Below are 16211 nucleotides of genomic sequence, written 5' to 3' on the forward strand. Positions count from 1 at the left end.
CAGATGACTCCACGTTTATTATTATACAAGTACCAGGCCTTAAAACTCGTGTTTTTTTCCGGCAGTCATCGTGGCCTACCGAAAGCTCCTTCTCGGCGGCCAAATCTGCGTGCTTGGAGGCCAAAATACAATAACGATAGCACAAGTAAATAGCATTAAACTGCAACAATGTTAAAATAATCACTTAGCGTTGTTGAAGTCTGGGCGACGTTCTGCAATAGAATCGTTGTACCACGCAGTGGCGGCTCGTCATAAGGGACTACGGGACTGCAGCCCCCCCCAACATTTTTGTGCATATGTGACTTATATTACATATAGATAGTTTTGCCATGTTTTTTTAATTTATTTCGCTTGAAAAATTAAAAAAAATCTTAATATTAATTTTTTTTTGTAATAAAAAAAAATTTGTGTTACAAAAATTAATTGGCAACTCTGGGTCTGCAAATTCTGCAGGTCCGGTGTTGCTTGTTCTTTTTTTATGACGTAGGTTTTTCAGAAAAAAGTTTTCTAGCGTCACTGATCAAGCGCTGTAGGGACTGCAAATAGAACAGACCCTGGTCAGGGATTCCAACTTTGGTTCTCGTAAATCTTTAGGGTAAGCGTGTGGAAGCTATCGGTGATTAGGTGAAGGGATCGTAGGTTACTCTACTTGATCTGTGTTTTGAGAAGTCACTGAGACAGACTAGTTTTGATGTGAAGTAAAGCCAATTACTGTAATTATTGGTGCTCTTCACAATTCGTCCATTTGGGATGATGACGTCACGATACGTCACACAGGTTGGAATGGACTATTATAAAGGAGGAAGTACGGAAAATGCACTGAAAAACACCTGAAGGAAATTGTCTCCCATTTATTCATTTGTTGTTTAATTTCAACAAATTTGCTACCGTTGGAAAGCACAAGCATAGATCTAACCAACTAAGTTAATACCAAGTCCCAAAATAGTACTAGCTCCATCTGGTGACCACCTAAACTTGACCAAATTCAAGCCATTATCAAAAGTTTACTTTAAATGATAAAAACATTAAACGACAGCCAATTAAAAGAACATGTTACTGTGTTACTAACCCTAACTCAGTGCATTTATAACTCAGTCCGGTACAGGTTTATAATTATTTATATTAGGTTAGCCTACTGGTTGATGCAGCCCCCCATGTTTTGAGACCACGAGCCGCCACTGGTACCACGCATTAAATGCTTTATCGGGATTGTAATCCGGTACTGCGTTAACTGCTCACAGATCAGTAAATTGTTTCAACTGCATACCGCCTTTCATAAAACCTGACCATTTATTCCGTTATGATGTCACCATTGAGGGTGTGAAGTCACTAACCCACAGCGTTCTCAACTATGAAGACACGTGTTTTACCCACGGCTATCAACTAACCTAATTCTCCTTTTTAACAACGATTCAATGTCCGACAACATTGAATCGATATAAAAACGACAATATTGCCAGCCGATGTAAATTAGCACTTCGTATTAACACTTCGTTAAAATAAACATCGGGAATTGCAAACAAGACTTATAGCGCTGGTGATCGCAGCTGGATATATCCAATACAACAGTAGTGACTATGATGCGCTGACCTAATTCTGCGTCACTCTTTGATACTACATAGTACATATTTTCGACATTTAATCCACGATCATTCTATTGCGAAATTAAACAATTGGCTAGAAGAAACCGGCGGCCAAACTTGGCCGACGGAGGAGGTAGCACAGGCGGTCATTCAAGCACTACTTAGCGGCCATGGCCGCGATGGCCGCCGGCTGCTTTAATCAATCAATCAATCAATCAATGTTTTATTTGTCAGTAACAGGAACATAGGTACATGTTTGAAACATGCAATATACACAATACAAAAGTTACACAAGTTCCCATACCGACAGGGAGACAACGAGACGACCATACGGTCTACTTGTCAATTGCCACCCTACGGAAATTACGATTTTGCCATTTAAAGTAATTAAAACATTATTCCAAGATGAAAACTGAAAGCTGCCAGTTGCAATGTCAGAATTCCTGACCATAGCTCTCGTTTTTACAGCTCAGTTGCAGGAGCAAAGAACAGCGAAGGTACCGCCTCCGTCAAAACATTAAAAACTCAAGTCAAACACAACATCAGTCATCTCACTAGACCGTCATCACTCTCGCATCCGCTCTCTATCCGCAAATGCCGTAGTTAGTAAACCGTTAAAACACACACATCACTGCAACGTTTCTAGCCTGGTATCCGGAGATGGAATAATGCTTTTCCTGGTTGGAAAGAAAATCTAACTTCTACCGCACAAGATTAATGCTAAAGGGAATAAGAAAACCTTTTTATCTGCAATAACAAGCCAAAACATGTCAATGGAACAAACGTTACTGCCATAACAAACTCATTTGCTTCTTTCTTGACAGTTACTGGAGAAAGACAACACGTACTATTCTAAAATGTCTCCATCGACGAGAATCCCCTGCCGCTTGAAACCAGCCGTTCTGCTTTTTCTGGTAACACTGGAACACCTTCTCTTAACCTCTGACGTCGGCGGCCACGCTATCGAAATATCCCGGTCGAAAGGGACAAGATTGTAAAGGGTATTATACTTGAACCGAAAACCTCGTTGAAAACTTAATCCCGGAAATTTTGCACACACTTGTAGAGGCTTTGAACCACTGATGCAGGTCAGGCCATCAAAATTGACAGAGCGAAATTTCCGCTTCTGAAGTGTTGTGCGTGAATTACTGTACTGTACTTTCTAAATGGAGAGCTGTCTTTGAGGAGCGTTGCGCAACACCACATCCCACAGCTAATCCAGCACCAATTGAACTTGCCGTTTCTTTGCTGTAACGTCGGATCCTTATCCAACTGAGTTATCTGGGAGAATTAGGATAAAAGTGTAACTGATTTACCTTTCTGTTCAACAACGCACTGATGAAAGAAACAAGCTTGTCCTTCAATGAACGTGGCACTGAAGCACAAACCTCAGATCACATTACCAACTAGACACACAGTCCTTCACAACCTAAAAAGAGAAGGTTATGCAATTCTACATGTTCTCTAGTCCATGTTACAACACACAAGATGGCTGCTCGGTGCTCACCATAAGCTTTCTCGTATAACCTTATCCAACTAATCCAAGTCAAACTCATTCTGCTCTGGAGTGATGAAAAAGGTGCACTGCTCAAAAGCTTATCAAAAGAAATATATTTTCCCATTCATAAAATTGCTGTCAAAACTCAGAAGAATCACTTTTTTGCTTGAAGAGTGACTAGTTCGCGCATCTACTATTGCAGCAACAAGCAACCCGAAGCAGCAAGTGGTACCGTGTCCAGCTTCTTTCATACAGCTCCTATAACTTTTAAACCCAATGACTTTAAAAGCTTCCAAACAAACAAAACTACATTTATCCCCAAACCAACAGCATTCGTTTGTCTTAGTAATCGCAACGTGTCACAAACACTTGCTGAAGCAAATGTTTGATTACCAGACAAAAGCTAACACGCAAAACAGAGTTCACAATAATCAACAGGGAACTACAACCACAATGGTTACGCAAAAACTATTAATGAGTTACACAGAACATCAAATTGGCAAATATATCATCTGTTCTTATCCGTTCGTTCGTCTTATGATCAACTAACCCTAAAACATTTCGAGCAGCAGACTCTTGCAATACCAGTGATAGTGCTGAAAATTGAATGAGGCTGTTCACCAGGCATTAAATTAAATGATATGAGATGTTCTACTGGTGCAAATTAAGCTAAACTATCACAAGATGTATACAGTGACAATCTGCTTTTATTCCGACGTTTCGTCAATCAGACACGACTGACTTCTTCAGGGGGCTAGACCAGGTAGTGACTACCTGTCTAGCATGGCAAAACATGGCATTGTTTTTAGCAATATGTCCTGTGTTTTGCCATGCTAGACAGGTAGTCACTACCTGGTCTAGCCCCCTGAAGAAGTCAGTCGTGTCTGATTGACGAAACGTCGGAATAAAAGCAGATTGTCACTGTATACATCTTGTGATAGTTTAGCTTAATTTGCAACAGTAGAACATCTCATATCATTTAACCAGTGATAGTGTTAAATAAATATCTAACTGTAATTGTAAGTTAATATACATAGTTATGATAAAATTAATTCCGAAACCATTGATAGCCTTAACGTCTCTAAACACATGCCAGATTGCCAGTGCAAGCATTTTTACTGTTGTCAGCCTGCATGATAGGTGCTAAACTTACACCTCTTTCGGCACTACTAAGATACGAATAATCGAATATGTTCACTTCTACCCTCTTTCTTTGATCGAATATGCCATTGCCACCACCAAGATTCTGCTTCTGGTGAAATATGTCTTATTGGTGGTCGTACAACGGTAAATCAGGAACATGAAAACTAATTGCAATTAAATTTAACCTACAAACTTACACCCTTAAACCAAGAGAAAACAAAATGAGAACACTTGATTCAAATCACGAAAAAAAAATGAACACCTAACCTACAATGGAAAAGTCTTTATTCGTAACGTTAATTGCAACTTGAAGTAAAACACTAACCTACAATGGAAAAGTCTTTATTCGTAACGTTAATTGCAACTTGAAGTAAAACAATCATCACCCTTCTTTTGTGATCAATCCCCGCACAATATACGCTCAACTCCTGGCATAACTGACTCAATGAGGAAAATTTATAAGCTTTCTATGGTTAGCTTTAACTAACGTTTCAAAATAAATCAGCCAGATTCGTAAAACATTTTTTCAGAACTTGACAAGAGCGTACTTTATCGTATGGCTAGGAAACATGCACAATAACTTCTGTAATACTTATCGGCATCATGAATCTGCTAGTGCTACTGTTTTTCAGAAGCCCATCGGCAATTTGTTAACTCGTGACTTTATGACGTCATATTTAAACCAAGCAGTAAAAGTTTCAAGTTTTACTTCTGCAAATATATATATCAAGTCAGCAAAAAGGACTTAAACAGATAGAAAAAAAGGAACGGAGCCAAAAAAAGCCTGGCGTTGAATTTTTTTAGAACACGATTTTAGTATTTTAAAAGATGATCTGTCTAACACTAAAGCAACACCGATTACGCAGATACAATGCCTCTCATCAGTGTGGTCATATGCAGACCGATTTCAGTGGAAAATTTTGTTTGCGATAATTTTATGATAAAACAGTTCGGTGGCGCAACAGATCAATTGTAACAAAGCCTAAAAATGAAAACTTTGTTTTCTATTTTCACTACCTGGCGTTAGATAAGATCCAGAAAGGACTTGCTTCGTTTGCAGAGTTTTTTATACCACCTCGAAAGACTCTTACGGATTCTGCGCCCGTCATCTTCATTTATTTCATGATTTATAAAGATTTTACATACTGTTATAGGCAGTTGCGTGTAAACATTGCTGACAAAAACATAAAAAACAACATCTATACTCTACAGCCAAAGCGGCATGGAACAATCATGTTATTCATTTCACCCACAAGATTGCGTTGTGGTGTTACAGAACACCATAAGCAGTCAGTAACGATTTATTAGTCATTCACGTATGTTGCATTTCAGTAGCACGTGATAAATGGGTAACAACCCAGACAGCAAAATTCGCCATTTTTACGTTTTACATAATGTAAAAATAGCGCACTTTGCTGTCTGGGAAAGCACCACCCATAACACTCGACAAGGTGAATAAAAAAGGTGAGTCCCATACTTGATCCAAGCATCGGGAGATGAGAAGACAAGGCTTTCATTATAATAAGCCTTCAGCACTAAAGAAAGTAGGGTGGCCAGTTCCTTTCTCTCGGCCGCCTTTCCTTCAGCAACTACGCCCACCCAATTTATTACACCCTGGGTAGAGCGGTCTTTTTCAACAACTAGCTGAAGCCAGGAGTCGAACCAGAATTGCATGATTAGAAAGCGAACGCCTTATCCGCTGCGTAATCCCACAAGGTAAATATATATCGAAAAATGTGTCCGAAACTTGACCAATTTTGCAGCCTGAAGAAACTTCACACAATGAGCTTGGGTTTCACTATAAATCAAACTAAGTTTAAATGCAAATAGACAGTTTGCTATGCAAAGCTATTGTTTACAATTTTTGTTCTTAAAGTTAAACCGGACTATCGAAATCGTTTGCAAACGGCCTTCAGAAACCACAAACGCACGCATTTCTTTCGTTACAATTTTCGAGCCAATCATGAAACACGCACACACAGAGTGTGCATTGAAGTGGAACAAAGGCAAAAGGAAAATCTTCATAAAAACTCTTCAGTGCAACTGGGCCAACTTGATACAAACCCCAGCTCAGAAATTTTAATGCTGGTCGTTGACAAATGGACATTACAAGATGACAACAACAACAAAAGTTTTCTCAAATTTCTAATAAACTTAAAATTTTTCTAAAACTAAAACATTTTAAATCTTCCCGCTTTTGACGCTGAAAAGTGGCCTCCAAATCTGCAGATCACAGTTATTTCATGCAAAAACCAATTAACAAGCAAGATGACGAAATTTCTTGACACTTGTACATGCTGTGCATTCATATCAGAAGAAGAGAGCTATTGGTATCAGAGGTGGCAAAAGCGGCCACTGGTCAACTTTGTTGAATCAACTGAATTGAATTTACTTTCAGGTGATATTTTCACATCTGATGATGTTTAAACAATGTGTGAATGTCACATTTTTTCAACATCGTCATTTTCAAGCAATTGATTATGTTTTGCAGTGGTCTAGCTTTGCGTTCAACAAAGGACCCAGATTCTCCATAGCTTTGTTTGCTGGATGTGCAATCACTGTGGTGTTACTTTAAACAACGAACAGTTTGGAAACAAAATAGCTGACTATGCTCCGGTGTATTTGCTGAGTCGCTGTCAGTGATTAACCGCTTGTATGGGCAAGTTATCGCTGAGTAAACAATGACCAAAATAACAAGACAAGTTTCGCAATAATGTCACATATTCTACAACGTGATGGTTAGTTAATGTTCAGCCACCAATTCACATCTAAACGTGCCCGCAATGTTGGCAGACAACAAACTGACTTAATGACATCAATAAGGTAACAATCATTATTTTCTTATCTTCCACTTTGCTGGCATAGTGTGACACCAATGAAAGCACTTTTCATTGCCAAGATGAAAAGTTAAAAAAGAAACCACAAGTAAGCTCTACAACAACCCTAACTTAAGTTTTCTATTCCAACAGTATAACCCAGTAGTTCTCAAACTGTGCGTCGCGACGCCCTGGTGCGTCGTTTCACTTTTCCAAGGGCGTCGCAGAATAATTCCGTTTCTTGGCTGAACTCAATTTAAGATTATAAAAATCAGGTTAACCCTATGTGGACCGCTGGGACGCATGTGTCCCATGCATTTAGCCGATTACACCGCAATTAACTAAACAATTTGCCACTGCTGATACCATAACGTAGTATTGGATGTCTATCCTTCAAAAAAAAATTGGAAACTCTAAATCATTTTTCTAGGTGTAATTTCATTTTGAAAACACTGAAGAATTGAAGTTGCAAGTGCGTTTTTTTTCCCTTCATATTTGCGAAGTATGGGCCTATTTATTTACATTTGTCCAAGCTCGAGTCGAAATTTGCAAAATACTTCCCGGAAAATTTTTCCGCCAAATTTTTGGATTCAATGAATGACGATTATCCAGGTTTGGTAAAAGAAAGCATTGTGAATTATTATCCCATTCGCCACGTCGTATTTATGTGAAGCAAAATTTTCTGCCTTGGCTGTGATAAAACCAAATATCGATCACCAATAAACAATGAAAGAGAAATGCGGGTGGCAATTTCAAAAATTCTCCCAAGATTCAATGAACTTTGTGAAAACAAACAAGCCCACACGTCACATTAAATAATATGCATTGCTTTTTGCTGTTGTATCAATAAACAAAACTTTAATCATAATTTTCTTCATTTACTTTTATTTGCTGGTGCGTCGCAAGTCCAAAAAACTTTTCTAGAGGCGTCGCAACAAAAAAAAGTTTGAGAACCACTGGTATAACCGAATGGGCATAAACGATAAATCTTCTGTTCAATTGAAAACAAACAAGTCCCAATTCTTTTGCAGAACAGCTTGCATAAAAACCGTTGTTTGTGGCATGAGGCAAAGCCCATCACCTTACGTTTTCGTGATTGAAACATTAGACACACCTAAGGAATTTTTCTCTTGTACCTGTGATTGCAGAACACACTCCACAGAGCAGTTCCAAACAATACGCATTTCGTATAACACTTTGAAGCTATCTCTATTAGCTTCCATTGTTCGTATGAAAGAGACCATCAAACGCCATGATCGATGGCTTAGTGGCGTCATCACCATCCACAATGACGTCAAAAAAATTAATCGTATCTTCCTTTTTTGAAATTTGATGCTGAACTTCTTCTTACAAAGGGTTGTAACACATCGCTTTTAGTCTTTCGTTTTATAAAAATATTTCCCTGATGACCAAAAGATAAAAAATACAGTTGTTTTGTTAACAAGTCTTGTTTGCGAAAAAGTAGTGCCATCTGTCCTTCTTCATGCACGAAGAAAACCAGGAGAGTTCTAACCAAAGATACCCGGATGTAACTCGCAAGTTTTCAGAGACAACCACAAAAAGCCTCCCACTCTGACTCCAAACTTATACAGTAGATAAATAGTTTATTGGTCTGCAGTAGGTTGCAGTCATATTTCACAAATAAAGCTTCGTACACCATTCGCTTTAACGCAGTGGTTCTAAACCTTTTTGTTTTGGCGAACCCCTTTTGGTACCTTCGAAGCGGTCGCGGACCCTTAACAAATTTTTATCTGAAATTTTGGTACAGTATATCGTTTCTCCTATAATAATGGAATCTTAGAAGAATTTGGATAAACACTGAGAAGAATTTGCAGAACTCGCGACGCACTTATGACGATTGATGACATTGACGAAATTATGTTATGAGCTTTATGTTGGCACACATCAGCATCAAAAATCAGCAATCTTATCTATATGTTGATTTGGTGCTTTTCTATAACTTTTATCAAACATCCATAGAATTTTGCGACCGCTACAAACAATTTCTTCCTTCTTTCATATCTAATCAACATTAATTCGTTACAATCTTTGTCATTGCAAAACTGTGAGTGGTGATAGAAATGCAAACGTTAGTGAGCAGTCTAAGTTAAGCATTGATCATTAGACTGCTGTCTTAAATGAATTAAGTTGAACATAGCCTTAGTAAATAATTAAGTCATTTATATGATATTTTTTTTAATTAAGAAACCAAACCTTTAAACTTTCAAAGGACATCGCACCAGTTCTTTGAGAAGCACAGTCCTAATACACAAATAAAGCACAACCAACCAACTTTCAAATTTCGAAATTCATCAATCCTGCTGTAAACTCGAAAACTGTCACGGACCCCCGGTTGAGAACCACTGCTTTAACGGGTAACGTGGAAGCACGGTGACCCGGTGAGGAAAGAGCTATCAAACCAATAAAAGCTTTATTTCTGTTGTTTATAAACTCCTCAGACGCGCATAAAAAAATATATAATAAAACACAAAACTTATTCGTATTATGTGATTTTCATCAAGAAATACAAGATTTCAACAGTCAACATTAGTGGCCGTGAGATACTGCAATACAGGAAGCATGTAGTGTGACATGCAGACAAGACATAACAGTATTCTGGTTTTTGATGATGGCAAATTTCCAGCTAAGAGTGGCTGGTTGTTTTTACCAAAGAAAAGATCTAGGTCGACAGCACTTCATTGCATGACGGTAATCGTGATATATCGTCCTAAGTAAAGAAAATGTATGGTAGAAGTAATTACATAACAAAAACATTAAAATACACAAATTTGTGAAAGCACGTCAGCAAATCGTAATGTGTACCTAGTACTGGAAACGTTTCAAAAATATTAATGTAAAAAAACAATTCCTTCAGTGACATGTATCATGCGCAGGTCTGGAAACACGGTTGTGCACAAAATGGCTAAATAAGTATTCTCATAAACTATTGTTTAATACGTGATACTATTTATCAGGCTACATAGTGCATTTTGAACTGCGTCCAAGGCAGAAAGATCGATAATTGCAGTAAAAAAAATAACCAATATTCGACCGTTATTCAATGATTGTGCATCACCTGTCCTACAACATCCTGCTGGATGGTAGATTAATTTATAGAGAAGAATCTCAACATACACAAGAAAGCAGTGGCTTCAATTGCTCTAAATGCCTAATCTCAAGTGTCGAATCTGCTCCATCATATAAAAACCGAAGTCTGTCAGATGACGCACTGCGCCCTGCTGTTTGTATTCTGCTTTGTATAATATACCTTACGTCTTAGAAAGTATTTCACTCCGTTTTCTTTATTTTATTATTATGTAACTGTATCTTGTAGTGTTTAGATCTCTGTTTCTTGTGGCATATCTTACGTAGTGCTCCATATTTCCTTCATAATAATAATGTTATGGTTTTATTTATTGTCGCTCTACAACAGCTAAGGTCTTTTAGCGACAGGGCTCATTTATAATTTGTATCAGGTTTACGATGTTATCACATTATTACCCGACTCATTCTCACTGCGCTATGCAGGATAGAACACAATCGGTACCGTTTTTAAAGTCTTCGGTTTGACCCGACCTGGAATCGATCTCAGATCTACCAGCACCAGAGCCGAAGGCGAAACCACTCGGCCACTGAGCTGGTTTATTATTTCCTTCATTGTATTATCATACAATGCATATTACAATGTGTTATGAAACATTGTAACACCACTATCATTCAGAATCATTATGATCATACGGGTGATGACAGTTCAGTTTGCCTCAGTGTGCATCATTTTCAACAAAAACCGCTTATCAAATGGTGAAAGATTTGTTAATTCCATTGATAAAACGAATTTCGGATGAAATATGCTCTCTCATGTAAGTGTGATACAATCTCCATAAATGCTTGTTTCGACAATACGTTGGTTGAGCACGGCATACAGCATGTAAACCTTAAAATAATAACGATATGGTCTTGATAACAACAAACTGCTGATGCGTATCAGTGGAGCATCAAGCTAGGCTAAGCTGAATCAGTTGCACAATAAGCAGAACTGCCAGGATTGTTACGAAATATAAAAACGCGCCTGTTTGCTCTTCATGCAGCAGCCGCGTGATTATGATTCACGAGTTACGTTTTTGCATTCATTAGTCAGAACGAAAATCACAAAAACCATGCCACCGTCTTTTCAGTTATGAAAAGTGGGGATCAGCAAAGACCAAGGCGCAGTGGAGTGCTGATTTACAGAGAAAAAATAATTTCTCCCTTTTTGATGACATTTTGGACAAGGTTGTATTAAATCTACATGCAATAATTGCAACAGGTCTGATGATTCATGTATCTGCCTGACCTTGATGACTGGTTCGTAGAAACAACATTACCATGAACCGGTTTGCAGCGAAACGAAAAGTTGCAGACGCCAGTTTTAATGCATACGTGCAAGCGTTAGAGCCAGACCGATCAACAAAACCTGGAATAGAAAACGATCCGCGGGTCCAGAAGCTCAAACAATGGCATCAAACAAAAAGTGGTAGAACAGTCCAATCAGAAGAAATACAAAGCATCGTTAAAATTGTCTGGCAATAGGATGTATATTCAGCCATACGCGCCGACTTCCGGGGGGGGCGGGGGGCGGCGCCCCCCGTAAATTTATGGCTAAGGGGCAACAAAAATGGTTTATTACAAGTGGTGTTTCAAAGATAAAACACTTCGCGAAAGAGATTTTGATCATTTAAAGTTAAACGGACTTAAAGAATGCCGAAAGCGTAAAATAGCCTACGTTGCTCTTGCCCGCAAAACAGCAGTTGATCGCGTGGCTTTCTCATACGGTATGGAAATTTCAAAGTAGATGGTAGAGTAACTTACGCTGCTGGAATAGGCACGCAACTATTCACGGCAATATTAAGTAAACCAGCTAAATTAGACGCGCTATTTTCAACAAGGTCTTCCCCGCTGTGAGATCAATTATGATTCAACAGAACGCATTGTTTTGTTCGCAATGTGTGAGAATAAAATCGAAAACCGATAAAAGAAAAGGTGTTTAATGGTCTTGGTCGCAGATATTGCTTGCATTAACGACGTCTCTTACCGCTATTATCACCTAGCTAACCTGACATCATTGTTTTATGCGGCCGTTCAGGTTTTACATCAACTTCAACGATCATGGAATGTTACGTAATAAGAACGATTATATCCTACACGCAAAAATTAAAAAAACTGATCTCTTAAAACAGCTCCTTCCGCTGTTTTGTGTCGTGAGCTTTGCATATTGTTCAACAAGTGCATAAAGTTTAGAATTGACAAGATATCATTAAATTTGAAAATTAAGTTTGAATCACCACAAATAAACGTATTCAAAACTTTTAGTTCGGCCGACGCCATTACACACTCGGTAATCTACGTCGGCAATGATTTTGCCGCAGCAAAAATGTGTTCATTTTGAAAACTGCCGAGCTTGTCCCGTGTATAAGTTGAATCTGTCTTTGTGTATAAGTTGAATCACTTGCGAACATCAACCTATACTTGAATCTTAGCTCTTTTTTGATAAGCTTCGTTTCGCATACGTATTTTGTATAATTTCGTATGTTACTGACGGGGGGGGACCACGTGAAGGTGCTTGTCTTCCTCCCCTATACTTGAATATATACGCCATACGGTATTCGATAAATGACTAAAGACTTTCGATAAAAAACAGAAGAGAAAACACTTCGCCGTTGTTAACGCTTTGAAGGTAAGTAATTAACAAAACGAGCGAAACGAAGCTAATAAAACTGATAGCGGGTTTCCACTCTGCTTGAGATCATGATTTTTTGCGTTTTATTTCGATAACTTCACTGTCTTGATCGTTGGTATTCACTCGCATGAAAAGGAAATGAACCGGCTTGTTTTCCAACTGTTCCAATTATGAGCTAACAATATCAAAATTTTTACGACTAGGCGTACTGCATGCGTAAAACTAATCGTTTCAAGCAGCGGTTCTAATAAATTCGGTTTGCTACCTAGGTGTCAATATAAGCAAGACACTAAGCTTAATCAAAGACTATTTTAATTGAGTAAAATAGCGATATGGTTATGACGTCATCACCTTTCTCGCCCCGCAAGGTTTTTTGAAAAGTCGGCGCCTATGTATTCAGCGCTGGTGTGGCCTTTGCCCTTTAGGCAATGAGCGCAACACTCAGAATTGCAAAAACAATTAAAAATTACTAACACTGTTTTGCACAAAAATGGTCTTAAAAGACTTTCGGGTAAAATTCAAATATCGACAGTCAGGTTTATTTTATATCATTCATATACTAAACTTGATTTCAAACTGAAGATCATCACCAACAAAGCGATCATTTACACTTGCTCAGTAGATGATCGAGAAATATCAAAACGAGCGAAATCATCGAGCAACATGTGCTCAAAAAATAAAACGCAAAAAAGTTCGTTGCTCTCATTTAGACATTAAATTAGCACAAAAAAGTATACATCGTTGGCACAAAAGCTTTGAAAGAACTATGCGTAATTTTAAATTGAGTCTAAACAACCCAACATGGTGAAAAGATAGGGATCAATAACGCAAGTATGTCGAAGGCTATTTCAAAACCATAACTTTCATTTAAAAACTGATCCAAATTTTTAAGTTTCATGGGTGTCATGTGCTGCTGCTAAGATGATGACACAAAGAGGTTTGCAACTTCTACAAATAGTTTGCAATTTGATTCAAAATAACGCGCAGTGAAGCACGCGTGAGACGGCTATTGTTAAAAAAGCTTGGTGACAAACGACAGCGCTACCACACGGACAGATGCAATAAGGACATTTTATCGCTTGGCGGCAAAAAGCGCTCAACAAATATCGAAGATGGCCCATGTGACAATGCATTGTCATTAGTTAACCTAATGCGTCGGTCAGACGAAATTGACACAACCTGTCATCCCACGATACGTGATTGAACATTTAAGCAGCAAAAATGACTAGAAAGCGAATTTCACAATAAAAGACAAGCCAAAAAGATTTGACATCAATTTAAAAAGTAACCTTGAACAATAAATATTATTACTAAGTCTACAAAGAAATGCTTAATGCCAAGCAGAGTGAATTTTATCAAATGCAGTTACTACTTTTTAAAACCTTTTACAGGCTGTTTCATCCTTATTCGGGATCATCAGAAGGTTCTTATTCAAATACAAATCTAAATAAGTCTATTTGAATAAAAACCTTCTGATGATTCTGAATAAGGATGAAACAGCCCGTAAAAGGTTTTAAAAACTAGTTTTAAACCAGTAAAAAAAAAAAATCTTGCATGCAAGGCAACGTCGACCAACGGGAGTGAGGACTAGCGACCCTCCCCCGCACTGGTGACCCCGACGTTCAAAACAACGCAGGGCACTACCTTTGCGTGTCTCGGGCAAACCCAGCCCTCAGACACTGGTGGGGTGTTACGTGGCACGAAGCAGCTAAATCCGTTTTCGGAATTTTGCTTTACTTCGTTACGTACGTTACACAAACCTAAGTTGTTTCTGATAGAACACAAGGGTCGACTTACCTTCGCTGAGCACCCTAACATCGGGAGCTCTCGCTTGTAAGGAGGCAATGTCGACCAACGGGAGTGAGGACTAGCGACCCTCCCCCGCAATAGCACGCAACTTTTAAGAGCGGTAGCGGTGCTAGTGTTACATTTCTATTAGAGTACCGGCCACAGTAGCAACGCTATGTTTGCTTCAGTTGTACTTTTACTACTTTCCGATCCAAAGTAGAAAAATGTGAATTGTTTTTAGGGATTTTTGATGGAAACACTAAATAAGGCATTATTTTTTAACACCGCTCTTTTGGTATATTGTAGCTAGGATTGGGACCCCCGGAAATCCCGGACTTTTGACCCATTTTCTGATCCATATCCCGGGATTAATTTTATTGAAATCTCTGGATTTCCAGAAAACATTTACAAAAGCTGATGTAGCGCCACATCACATGATGCTTATATTATTTTGGTTTTAAATCAGCTTTACAATATCAGCTGGATATCTTGAACACTCCACATTAGTGTGATAATAATACCAACTATGGCAAAACAATGAACTATGCAATCGCTTCAGTCGTAGCATTAGTGCAACTGGGTATCGTAGCGTTAGAAAGATGGTTGTGCCATTGTGTTGTTAGTACAGTTTCTGCTAATTCTGCCCTAGCATTTTGCAAAGGAGAAATTAAAATTAAGCTCAGATTGGCAAATTTTGAAGATGTAAGTTCAAAGACAAAATCCAAGGCGTGGCAAAACATTTTGTATTGTAAATCGAGGGAAAAAGCAAAATGTAACTTGTGTCAAGCCATTTTGAAAGCTTCAGGGTCCAGTACAAAGGGACTAATAACTAAATTCGGAAATTAGCAAGAACTTGAAAAAAAGCTTTAGGTTTCCCAACGATCAGCGTTAGAATGTCGAACTGGTTCACCTTTTTGGGTAGCCTACCTCAAGAAACCTTCATACATCTATCAACTGCAAAATCAGCTTGGTCATAACATAAAATGTCAGAAAATTGCTGTTCTGGCCCAAGCCCAACTGTTGAATTGAATCGAGGCTCTACTGAACAGCATGAAGATGCCATTACAGAAGATAGTAGCCATGACACTGAAATAACATTAGTTCAAGGGCTGCATGCTTTCATAGCAGAAGATGAAAGTGAAGCACAAAACTGTGATGTCGGGCTTGTCGGCGTAATGCAAAAAGGAATGACTGCTGTATGCAGCAAGCAAGAAATGGTTAGAAAACCTGAACAATTTCTATGCAGCATTGAAAAGTATGGGTGGCAAGGATGTCGTCTCCTGCCGATTATTTATGCTGCCAGAAAAAGCTTCATATGCTGTTGTATTTTAGCTCGAGCGTCAATGCTCATGCCGTCCCCCGAAATGGCCCGTTTCGGTGAGTCCGATTTGGTGAGTCCAATTCGGTGAGTCCGATTCCCTATTCGGTGATTTTTTGAATTTTTTTTAAAATTATCGGGTATCGTAGCCTAATTATCATTGCTGTTTAAGGGTTAGGGGTCAGGAGTTAGGAACTCACCGAATAGTAGCAGACCCCCGTCCCGGGTGAGTGATTATGAATAACATTGCCGAAAATACTTGATAAGCCTATTCGCTGGGAATACGCTTTTTTGTTGAAGTGTAGGCCACAAAAGCAGTACTGCAAAAGTAGACTATTATATACATTTT

The sequence above is a fragment of the Aplidium turbinatum genome, chromosome 8 (assembly GCF_918807975.1).
Source record: "Aplidium turbinatum chromosome 8, kaAplTurb1.1, whole genome shotgun sequence".
In the NCBI taxonomy this organism is placed as follows: domain Eukaryota; kingdom Metazoa; phylum Chordata; class Ascidiacea; order Aplousobranchia; family Polyclinidae; genus Aplidium; species Aplidium turbinatum.